Below are 12,345 nucleotides of genomic sequence, written 5' to 3'. Positions count from 1 at the left end.
TCTCAAGTTCCTCTGTGGGGCATACCAGGAGAGGCGGATGTCCTGCAAGGCAGTGGAAATTTACTATGGAAGATGCCACACCAAAATTTCCTCCTTTTCCGCTGGCCCTCTGGAAATCCCCGCTTGACATCCATTTGGTCACGTGTTGGCTCTGCATGGGAGAGGTCCATGGAAAACATTGTACGACTTGTATCTGGCCACCTTGAGAAGCCACAGGGGCAAAACTTGGTTTGGGGAGACTGATTCTCTTGTAAAGGTGAGTATTTCCTCCTTGATTGCTTGTCTCTTCCTTTCCCCACACTCAGCTGGTATACTTGTAAATCACCAGCTACAAAAAAGATACAGGGAGTCTGCAGGGCTCCCTCCTCAAAAGGAAACCAACACCATCAAAGGCTGTTTTCAAAGTTCCCTCTGCATGGGGGAAATTCAAAGCAGTATGATGAGATAAGAAAGAGCTTTTGTACACTTGAAAGTCCTTCAATTTACTCAGATAATAGCATCTTTCCCATGTTGCTGTGGAGGGTCCCATTGCTCAATTTCAGTGGAGACATTGCAGAAAGGATATGTATTTAGATAAAGATCAAGGTGAATTGTGAGCATCGCTTCGCAGCAGGAGCTTGTTCACAAGAAGAACTGGGCACGAGAAGGAGAAAGACCACAACATACTTGAAAGCCATGTGTTAGTTTGAGTATTCACATGAACAACTGGAGTACAGTGATACCTTGGGTTAAGTACTTAATTGGTTCCGGAGGTCCGTTCTTAACCTGAAACTGTTCTTAACCTGAAGACTGCTTTAGCTAATGGGGCCTCCTGCTGCTGTCGCGCTGCTGCTGCACGATTTCTGTTATCATCCTCAAGCAAAGTTCTTAACTTGAGGTACTATTTCTGGGTTAGCGGAGTCTGTAACCTGAAGCGTATGCAACATGAAGCATATGTAACCCGAGGTATCACTGTACGTAGGAGGACAATATCACGGCCAATTTTGCTTTGATTGGTTTGGTATAGAAAACAAACCACTACTTTGGGAAGGCTTCCTTTGGGGATGCTTCTGAATTCCTCTACTTAACAGATTCCTTTCCAAATCTTCTTATCTCTCTTGTCCTGCATGCTGAACAGCACCAAATGTGGCAGCTTTTCACCCCTTTTTCTGATAATATCTTCCTAAGAATGTAAGTGGAGCCCTGTTGGACTATCTAGTCCAGCATCCTCACATTAATGAGGTGAGAAACAAGATGCCCTGGTGGGAAATCCAGCAGCAGGACCTGAACACAACAGCACTGTGTTGCAATTCTTAGCAACTGGTATTAAGAGTGATAGCCATTGTGTCTGGAAATTCTGGTGCCATTTTGAGTATTCTTCTGTCCACCCAAGCCTCTCTAAAATTTGGAGTGATCAAAGACTGAGCCATTCTGATCTAAAGATGTCATTTGTTGAAAGATGGTCGTTTAAGTGTGAAGAATGTCTCTAAGTTAAAGGGCATGGAAGGGGAAAATGATCCTTGACACTTTCCAGCTTTGTAGTTCCCCCCTTAACTGAAAGTGCTGCTCTTTCTCCTTCTCCCACCTTCTTTTATACAAATATGCGTTACCACATTCTCTACCTCCTCCTCAAATACTCTTCAAATACCAGAGGAGTGGTTTCAGAATTATGGATCTAATAAGGCAGTGATTTCTGTTCCAATCCATCAATGGTGGACCTTGGGGGTCTCAAACAAAACAAAGGTTAGCCCTCCCCCAGCTGTCTTAAACTGGCTTTCCAGCTTCAGTCAGTTGCTGGAAACAACATTGGTCGTTCCTGGCCAGACCTTCTGCTTCTTGCTTCTCGTGGCCTTGGATGCTTGGATTTATTGACCCCTGACTATGTGAACTGAGATATTCCTGACCTTAGGACTGGACTTAACTTTGTATACAGACTCTGCCTCCAGGCAAGTACCCCTCTGAGACTAGCTGGTTGGTTCGCTTCTCCCTCCACTGAGCTCTGCTGTGGCGGCAGCACAGGATTATGACAGCCACAGCTTCTGCCAAGACAAGATGTCCATGGATTTTGTATTATCACACTGTGGGGACCAACCTCTTTCAACTCCAGATTGGTTCAAAATGATCCATATTAAGGTCAGGAGTAGGAACATGATGCCTCGTAACCTGTTAGCTGCTCCAGCTTTGAGAACACGATGCTAGGACTACCGTGGAACACATCCTGGAATAAAATTAAGAGTCCACCCCCACCTTCCCAGATGGCAGATCAAGCAGGAAATCTTTGAATAATGACCAGTAACTTGAGGTGGTTGGTAGGGAACATGCTGTCAGTTTGCATTTCTTAGTACAGAAAGTATTTGATCTGATGTGTAGAGATCTTCCCTAGTCTACTTATTTCAAGAGGGTTTTGGAAGCTTCTCTGTGTAAAAAACAAGCAGAAGGTTTATGATGTTTGGATTATTCCTTCAGAGAAGCTGAGTACAGCTGGTTTAAGTTGGTTCTGTTATCTCTTTCTGTCAAGATCATGCTCACTATAATAATAAGTCCAGAAGGAGCCTAGGTTTCACTTTCTCTTTCTATCTCTTTTCCTTCTGGTGTGGTGTTCTGTACATAGTATGCTTAGTGTTAAGGTTTATACTTATAAGTTATTGTAAGTTTAAGTTACGTCTGCTGCAACTGGACAGTGGCAATCCTGAACGTACAGTGGTACCTCTAGTTGCGGACACAAATCTGTTCCAGGGTGCCATTCGCACCCTGAAAAGTCCACAACTAGAGCGGCGCTTCTGCGCAAGTGCGGAGCGTGATAGAGCGCTTCTGCGCATGTGTGAAGCACGCAGAACGCTTCCGTGCATGTGTGTGGGGCAAAACATGGAAGTATACACTTCCGGGTTTGCTGCATTCGCAACCTGAAAAGACGCAAGATGAACCTAACGCAACACGAGGTATGACTGTATTGGATTTGTGACCATTATGCTCATTTGCCTTCAGCATCACTGAAACTCTGCTGGATGAAATATAAATTGCCTCTGGTCTATTTTTTTGGGAATCCTGCAATGTGTTTAACGTGTTTATTACACTACAACATGTTTACTATACAGTGGAGCTCTGCTCTGGATCAATAGTGAGTAGAAATTCCATGGCACAACCACCCCCCTTTCCTATTGGTGCTCTGCAGTTGCTTATGAAATATGTTAGGAAAGCATCTGCATATCTACATAATCTACATATTGACCAGTCTGAAACAGGTCTCACCCCTTCCCAAATCTGTAGGCTTGTGCATGTCATTCAGAGGCACAAAGATATGGGTATGGAGAGCACTGATGTACCAGACCTAGGGCCAGCAGGGTCCCCAAGCTCTGAGTTTCTTCTTACTTTTTTAAAGCAAGGATCTAGCCCTCCTAGAAATAAAGTTATGAAGCAAAAGGAGCAGGTCCTCTTCTGGGACATGGTCCGAGGTCACATGCCAGTGGTAGAGTGAGACGTTCGGGTGGGGGGTTGTGGGGTGTGTCTGTCCATTTCCCCATCCATAAATGTTGGATGGTATGGGACGAGAGAGGTGGAGCTAATGTGCATAAGAATAATAATTTATTATTTATACCCTGCCCATCTGGATGGGTTTCCCCAGCCACTCTGGGTGGCTCCCAACAGAATATTAAAAACAGATAAACATCAAGCATGAAAAACCTCCCTAAACAGGGCTGCCTTCAGATGTCTTCAAAAAGTCAGACAGTTGTTGATTTCCTTGACATCTGGTGGGAGGGCGTTCCATAGGGCTGGTGCCATTACCGAGAAGGCCCTCTGCCTGGTTCCCTGTAGCTTCACTTCTCACAATGAAGGAACTGCCAGAAGGCCCTCAGAGCTGAACCCCAGCATCTGGGCTGAATGATGAGGTGGAGACGCTCCTTCAGGCTTTCGCCAATTCTCCTCCCCTGCCCTGTGGGACAGATCACAATCTCCTGCTCCCCTTGCAGGCTGACAGGTGGAATGATCTGTGGTGCCTCCAACTCTTTCAGCAGAGCCAGGTCTTTACCTTGCAACTGTACAATTCTGTGGTGTCAGGTGCAGGGCAGGTGGGCGTGGCTTAGCTGAAATGGCCGCAGAGGCCAAATGGGGAGTCTGGTAAGTGAATTAGGCCTGTGAGCTGGAGGTAGAAACCACACAGCAAACACCCAAATGGGACCTGAATCATTTCCATGACCGACTCTCTCTCTTTTTTTAAAAATAATTTTTATTGAATGATTTTATGTTACAAAAAAATACAGCCATATTACCACTAAATATAATTAAGAAATAAAAATTACATACATCAATATTTAATGTGTTATCTGTTACTTACCGTCTTATTTCCTCCCAAACATTCCATACAAAAACACACATATGTGCAAACACCCACACCCTTACACAAAATGATAATAATGAAAGTAAATATTTTTTTCCCCTTTTAACTTCCAAAATCTTTTCTTCAACTTTGATTTCCTGTCGAGTCCCTTTGCATATATTTTATCTTACAATCGAATGTACACAAAACAATAAACCTTTCTATATAAATTTTCCAATACTTTCTGAAAACATAATAAATCCTTAATTGTTGTCCACCTCCTTTTAGTTCCTTTATCACTCGAATGCTAGCACGGAGTCAAAACTATTATTGTATTTTTGAACATATCTTCTACAACCATCCCATTTTCCCACAAATTTTTCCTTTGAGTTTCCTCTGAGTTTACTAGTCAGTTGAGCCGTCTCCACCAATTCCTGTAATTTGATTTGCCAATCTGTTATTTTTGGAGCCTCATGACCTTTCCATCCCTTGGCCACAAGTATACGAGCCGCTGCGGTTGCATACAAGAATACCTCTCTTATACCTCTCTCGTATATTTCCCCCCAATAAATCTTAATCTTTTCACACGTCCACCACATGTGGATCATGTCACCGTTATTTCCTCCACATTTCCAACAAGCATTAATTCCGAGAGTCGGTCTTGATGGGGAGAGCTTTCCATTTGGCACAAAGGAATTAAACAGATGCGATACAATGCAGTAACAGGGACACCCAATGATGAAGCGCTCCATTCCACTTTGAAGCACCCTTTCTGATTTGGATAGAAAACGCTTCCTGCAGTGAAACACTCATTCTCGTTTTGTGCTGCGCCACAGTACCGCACAGGAGAGTTCAGGAAGAAACATCCCCGCCTGTCTTCCCCCAACAACCGTGAGTTCAAAACCCCGCAGATCAAAGCTGGTGTGGTTTGGAAGTCTTGCATTTCAGAATCCATAGCAGCGTCTCAGTGGAGGAGAGTCTGTTGTGTGCGCCAAAGCCCTTGAGAGAATTGGAGTGTTGCACTTTTCAGGAAATTAATTAATTTGTCTCTCCGAAGGAGGCATTAATAATTTATATTAGCAGTGGGACACCGTCGTTCTTTGCCAGCTCGCGCTGCTTGAGGGGGCGAGGTGGTGGCTGTTCGCATATTTCTCCAGAAGTTCAGTGTGTACAAGAGGAATCCAGTTGATTAACCCTCCCCGGGGTTGTCAGTGAGCCTTTGGGGATTAAGGCTATTTGCAAATAATGAACTGGGCCTCATCTAAGCGATGAAAGTCACCTTCCATGGATGAGTGGGATAGGAACAACTTTTTTCCCTTCTTTATTTTCTCGTGTTTCTTTTGTTCTGAATGTAGTTCTAGTTCAGTCTCTGAGACGATCCTCCTGGTAAATCCTTTAACAGGTCCTCCTAACCCAGGATAACCCACGGCCTAGGAACCTCGTATCTACGGGACCGCCTCTCCCGGTATGCCCCACGGAGGACCTTAAAGTCCATAAATAGCAACACCCTAGAGGTCCCAGGCGCTAAGGAAGTCAGATTAGCCTCAACCAGAGCCAGGGTCCTTTTATCACTGCCTGGTGGAACGCTCTGTCTCATGAGACCAGGGCCCTGCAGGATCTCATTTCTTTCCACAGGGCCTGTAAGACAGAGTTGTTCTGCCTGGCCTTTGGCTTGGAGCCAATTTGATTCCCTCCCCCTCTTTCTTTTTTCCTTTTTCCTTCTGTGATGGAACTCCTGCTTGGGGACTTCCATGGCTTTTTTCTGGCACACGTAGGACCAGTCTGGATAGTTAGCCTTGGTGAAGACTTGACGTTTTCATCCCCAAAAAAGTTTTTGAGTTTCTGCTGAAATGAAGTTGCATTTTAATGTTGTATTTTAATCTTGTTTTTAAAGTTGTATTTCAATCAATTGTTTTAGATCTGGTGTTAGCCGCCCTGAGCCCGGTCTTGGCTGGGGAGGGCGGGGTATAAATGTTATAATAAATAAATAAAATAAAATAAATAATAATAAAGAAAGCCTTCTGCAAGTTGATGTTCAGCTGAAAAGTGTTGGTCTGTGTGGAACACCCCCATATCATGAACTGTTAAATTGCATGTAGCAGTTTCTCAGGGAAGGACTTTCAGAACCTGAACTGATTGCCTTCTCCAAGGCTGGTCACTCCTAGACAGGCGGATAAGAGGGCTTCCTGTTCCAACTGAGCACCACTCCATCAATTATTTCTTCCTGAGCTCTGATGTGTTTTTGTATTCTTTGTCCCGGTGCCTAGCTTTCCCCGGGATCTGCCCTGCATAGACCTGTCTGAGATCTCCAAGTGGCCAATGACCCTAAGTGGTTACTAGACTGAACATTCCTACCCCAGGACTGGAGGTCTCAACACCAATTGGCTAGGTTCCTGGCCAGCTCTCAGACACTGCCTCTTCTCCAGGACCACAAGAACAGAGGAGAAGGTGAGCCAGGAAGGGGCTTCACAACTGCCACCAAAGTACACCTGCACGGATCAGGGCCTGACTGAGAGCCAGGAATGGGTGAAGCCTCCTGCTCCTGCATGAGTTCTTAGTTTGAGTTGCTTCCTTGCTGAAGCAACAGCTGTCATAAAAGCTTCAAGGCCCTTTTATATGGGGAGATGGATGAAAATCTCCTAGCTCCCTCCAAGTTTGCCCGGTAGTTCTTATTTTCTGACTAATGGCTTGGTTTCAGCTTTCGTGTCCTGTTAGACTCCTAGCCCTAGTTCTGCCCTGCCCACAACTTTCTGATCTGGATAGGAGTCATGTTAGTGAGAAACCACTCACCAAAGGGTGTATGGGGTATTAGGGAAGGGATAGGACCTCTGGTGGGGAACACGTCATGCTTATTCCAGGGTAGTTTGTCCACCCACCTTCCACTCAGCTCTCATCTATGGTTCCTAGAAGCTGTAATCATGCAACAGCGGCCACATCCTGGGAACGACAGAGACTGGCTGGCTAAAACAGGTGAGGGTAGCCGATGGGTTGCAAACCCTCTATGAGTTAGGGACTTCCCCTGCATTGAAAGACAGGCTCTGGTAGCTTGAGTCAACAAGACCAATAGTGGATCCAATGGTCAAGAAGGTAGTTTCTGCATGCTCTATGGAGGGAAGCGAGGGGCAGATGGGGCTCGTCCACCTGGGAAGGTAGCCCATCTAGGAGAAGGAAAACTCTGATCCCAAACATCTGCTGCCTTGTGGGAAATCTAAGGAGTAATCCCTACAGAAATTCGAATTGGAGTCCCTAGGACAGTTGATTGGTACCTTGTGCACCTCCTTCTGGTATCTCCTGAAGCCAAGCAAACATATTGCTCTGCCTTCCTTTGGACTACATCAGCGAGGCTGTCATCTGGGCAGCCCAGGACCGCTGGACACACTGCCCAAGCTTGCACCTGGAAAGGTCACTTCAGTGCTAACACAGTGGTTTGACTTCACCCCTGGATGTGCACTCCATTGGGTCTCAAGACATGGATGACAACAAAACTGAGCCAAATATTATCACATATCTGCATGCCATTCTCCCCTTCAGCCAAACAGCTCAACACACATGGGTGCAACTAGCATATATAGTTAAAGGATTGAGTCCTAAGTGCTGGCACTGCGGTCAAGAGTTAGGGGTATATGCACATATGTGGCGGGAGTGTATTTGGGTAAAGGGATATTGGCAAAAGATTATAAAGGTTATTTATACAGGGATGGAAGACTGAAGAACAAGGATGGAAGACTGAAGAAACCCCAACTAAAGAATCATGGCAAGAAAAATTGATGGACTATGCAGAACTGGCAAAACTGACATATAAGCTATGGAACAAGGATAACTGTGACTTTAAAGATGAATGGGAACCCTTTACAAAGTATTTGAAGACGCAACAAAGCGAACTGGACTCCTTGGCTGGCTTTGAATAAACATTCACAAACTTTTTATTGATAATAATCAGCTAAATAGTTTGAGGATCTATACAACTGTGTAACATGCAGAAAACAGCATTCTCAGAGAAATCAAAGACTGGAACTGAGGGAAGTCAGGGGGGGGTTGTGGGGGAGGGAGGGGCGAGGGAGGAAAAATGGGGGGGGGGAATAAGGATGATATGTTTCTGGATAATATGTTTTGTTTTAATTTTGAATAAAGTAAGTTTTGAAAAAAAGATTATAAAGGTTATTCCTGATGTATTTCAGGTTAAGATAGAAGTCAATAGAGAAATGCTTATCTCAGGAATACTGGGGAATAGTAAAATAGAAAGAAAAGAGCAAGATTGGTATAAAATTATGATCTTAGCTAGTATGCTTATTATTCCATCAGGAGGGAAAGAAAAGGATAAATGGACAATGGAAAAATGGAATGACTATGTTTTTGAATATATACAATCTGATATATTTGAACAGGTAATGATGGAAGATACATGGGAAAACAAATGTCAAAAGATTTTGAATAAATGGACAAGTTATAGGAATTGGATAGCACGGGGGGAAGCCAACCCAAGCATCCAAATTAGAATGAATAATCTGTGCACATGGTTAAAGATTTGAAGAGAGAACAATTTTTTTGGGGGGGGGGGTTTAAAGGGAAGGGAGGAAGGAAAAAATTTTGGGATAAATGAGTAGGGATAAAAGTATATGCATAACGAATAGGAGGATGATTTTGATGCATGTTATTGTTAGATTTTCGACTGAATGATTTTTCTGTAAGTTATTCGACATCCCTGGATGAAAGTGTGATGATAAAGAATGGATAATAATAATAATAATAATAATAATAATAATAATAATAATACCTAGGATGCATCATGGCTGAGTGTGGGGAGTTAAACCCAGCTTCCCTCCACTCTAAGTCCAACATCCAACCTTACCAGCTCAACCCTTAGTTTGGCTTCGGTTTGGGAGACATGAGAAGCAACCAACCTGAATGCCAGAAAACCGAGGCTTGGCTGGAAGATTCGCGTGCCATCCTGCTGGGCATCATTTGGGTGGCAGATGAGGTGCAATTAGATTTTATTTTTTTTACATCTCTCTTTCTCTCTCTTGCCAACCATGCCAGCCTTTTGAAAGGGATGCTCAGCTGGGAGTCTGGCAAAGCTTGCCAAGCCAAGGGGATGGCAGCAACTGGACTCAACTTGCTGCTTAGGAATAGGATGCAGGGCAAATTCCTGTTCACAGCAAGAAGAGAAAACACTGTTCACAGCAATGGCATATCCAGTTTAACAGTCTTTGTCATTTTAAATGTATTTGTGGGAGTGGGGGGCATTTCAGTGCTGCTAATGCAATGGTTTGACTTCACCCTGAAGGCACACTCCATTGTCTCTTGAGACAGACAGATGCCAACAACTCTGAGTGCAACGCATGTTGGGAAAATCCTTGTTTTTAATCATTTATTAACTTTCAAAATTCATTTTCAAAGCCCTGAATAAATTAGGCCTAGGGTACTTTAGGGGTACTCTTGGGACGCGGGTGGTGCTGTGGGTTAAACCACAGAGCCTAGGGCTTGCCCATCAGAAGGTCGGCGGTTCGAATCCCCGCGATGGGGTGAGCTCCTATTGCTTGGTCCCTGCTCCTGCCAACCTAGCAGTTCGAAAGCATGTCAAAGTGCAAGTAGATAAATAGGTTCCGCTCTGGCAGGAAGGTAAATGGCATTTTCGTGCACTGCTCTGGTTCGCCAGAAGCAGCTTAGTCATGCTCGCCACATGGCCCGGAAGCTGTACACCAGCTCCCTCGGCGAGATGAGCGCCGCAATCCCAGAGTCAGCCACGACTGGACCTAATCATCAGGGGTCCCCTTACCTTTACTTTAGGGGTGACATGAGCCCTTATATCCCAACCCAGTCACTGAGATCATCTAATGGAGTGTTACTGAGTTTTTCCTAGTTGGTCAGCCCCATTTTACAATATTACAAATCTGAGTCTGCGAAATGCTCTTCCAATGAAGATTCAACAGGTGCCTCCCTTATTAATTTTCAAATGCCTGCTGAAGACTATTAGACAATCGGGGCTACCAAGGGAAGCATCACCTGATGCCCTTATGATTGACAGGTGATTGACAGGTGGGCAACCCTTTTGGCTGACTTTCTGAGAGGGAAAAGCAGACAATTAATGGGGCAGCGGGGAGAGGAATGCAATAGAGCAGGCATGGGCAAACTCAGCCCTCCAGATATTTTGGGAGTACAACTCCCATCATCCCTAGCTAGCAGGACTAGTGGTCAGGGATGATGGGAATTGTAGTCCCAAAACGTCTGGAGGGCTGAGTTTGCCCATGCCTGGAATAGAGTGTCCTGGAAAAGGGCATGGCTGGCTGGAGTCCCAAACACGAGCACTCCACACTGACTGCAACATTTTATTTCCGGTACTCCAATTTTCAAAGTCAGTCCACAAGTGACTGTTCCCTTTTGCAGGTTCTGAGAAATAACAGGAATTCTTCTATTGCTCTTGCATTCTGTGTGACTCTAGTTCAATAACCCCTTACCTTATCTTGATGGACTCACATAATGACTGTGCAGGGGATGCTTCTTGGAAGCATTTAGGCAGCTATTGTTGGAGGCAGGCTGGTGGATGAGATGGACCTTTGGTCTGACCTAGCCGTTCTTTCATATGAAACTCTCAATGCAGTGGGAGAAGCTTAAGAGATCTGGCATTAGAGTTGCTGCTGAATTCTGCCTGAAGGGAACATTAGACTTGAAGGCGGAGGCTTCTGCAAGAGGGAAAACAGCCAATCAATTTTGCGGAGAAGCAAAATGTGGGAAAGGCATTCAGAAATGCCTTGTTGGGGTGCTTTTGTACATCTTTAGGTGAATGGACTTGCAAAAATGTTATCAAGCTGCGGAGCAGGAATCCCTTGCACACAAAATTGGTGTGTGAGATAGATATATATGTATGTCACATGAATAAGGAAATGCCACTTGGATTTCAACATTTTGCTTTCATCCTCAGAAGTTCTTTGTTGGGTGGTGCTTAAATTTTTTATCTTCTCTATTCTTGTGGAAGGAAACCTAGGAGATAAAAGGACTGAGCTGCCTTGATATTCTCAGGTACTACACTAAGTGGATGAAGCAAAATTGGCACATCAGTCATTTGACTGCCTCGCTTTGATCAAAATTGATTCCCCACCCAGCACCCCTCCTACAACCCTAAAGGCTGATTAATAGGTTAGTGTTCCCTCCCCCCCACTCCCTGACGCACCATGACCAGAAAAGTGCTTTATACAGAGGTCTTTTGCAAAATAAGCTGTCAAAGAAGATCCAGAGTCAAACTGGAACCCTTTGAGGTTAGAGATAGACCTAATTCTTAAGAAAGCTGAACATGCCTGAGTAAACAGGCTTCCCCCCACTTCTGCCGTCCCATCCACAGGTGCAAGAGGTGGGGTGTTGACTATATTTGGGGAAGGGGATGTATTTTGAGAGTAGGGGTGCAAAACTCCCCTCCTCACTACTACTGGTCACTACACGCACCGTATTTTTCGCTCCATAAGACGCACCTGACCATAAGACGCACCTAGTTTTTAGAGGAGGAAAACAAGAAAAAAATATATCCTGAATGAAACAGTGGGTGTATGATTTTTGTGGTTCATGCTGTGGCCACAGACATGATATGTGATTTGACGGTGAGTTTGAGGTAGCCCAATGCAAAAATCCTGAGGATCCATGTGCTTTTACCTCCCCCCTCCCAGGCAGCCTCCTTTATCTCTAGCATCCCTTATATCCCTCCCGATCCCTTGCCGATTAGCTGCTCAGTGGTTTTGTTTCAATACCTCTTTCCCTCTTGTTTGCTTTAGTGTCTTTTCCTTAGCGGGAGCAGTTTTTTGCTCCTCCTTACTTTTCAGGAGGAAAAAAGTGCGTCTTATGGAGCGAAAAATACGGTAATTTCCCACAGTACCCCAGAATGACGCAACTTCGCATATGTCTTGTAGTAAGGACTTGTAGTAAGGTTAAAGCTTACTGGGAAATGATATATAATGAATTGAAAAAAGATGTTTCAAATAACATTTGTTAAAAAACAAACAAACCCCAGAGTTTTCCTTTTGGGAATTATAAGAACAGAACTACCCAAACTGTATAGAAATTTA

At 44.4% G+C, this 12,345-nt stretch overlaps 1 long non-coding RNA gene across 1 annotated transcript; it reads left to right on the top strand.

The window, feature by feature from the left end:
* Positions 1-7,853: 7,853 nt before the first annotated feature.
* Positions 7,854-8,535, top strand: LOC310682251. Its single transcript, XR_014513812.1, has 2 exons — positions 7,854-7,976; positions 8,452-8,535. It is a non-coding gene; the product is annotated as an uncharacterized lncRNA (long non-coding RNA).
* The last annotated feature ends 3,810 nt before the right edge of the window (positions 8,536-12,345 follow it).

Source organism: Podarcis tiliguerta, assembly GCF_965153285.1.
Source record: "Podarcis tiliguerta genome assembly, chromosome: 7".
Classification (NCBI taxonomy): domain Eukaryota; kingdom Metazoa; phylum Chordata; class Lepidosauria; order Squamata; family Lacertidae; genus Podarcis; species Podarcis tiliguerta.
Note: the sequence above shows the minus strand (reverse complement) of the source record. Positions and strands in the feature narration are given on the sequence as shown.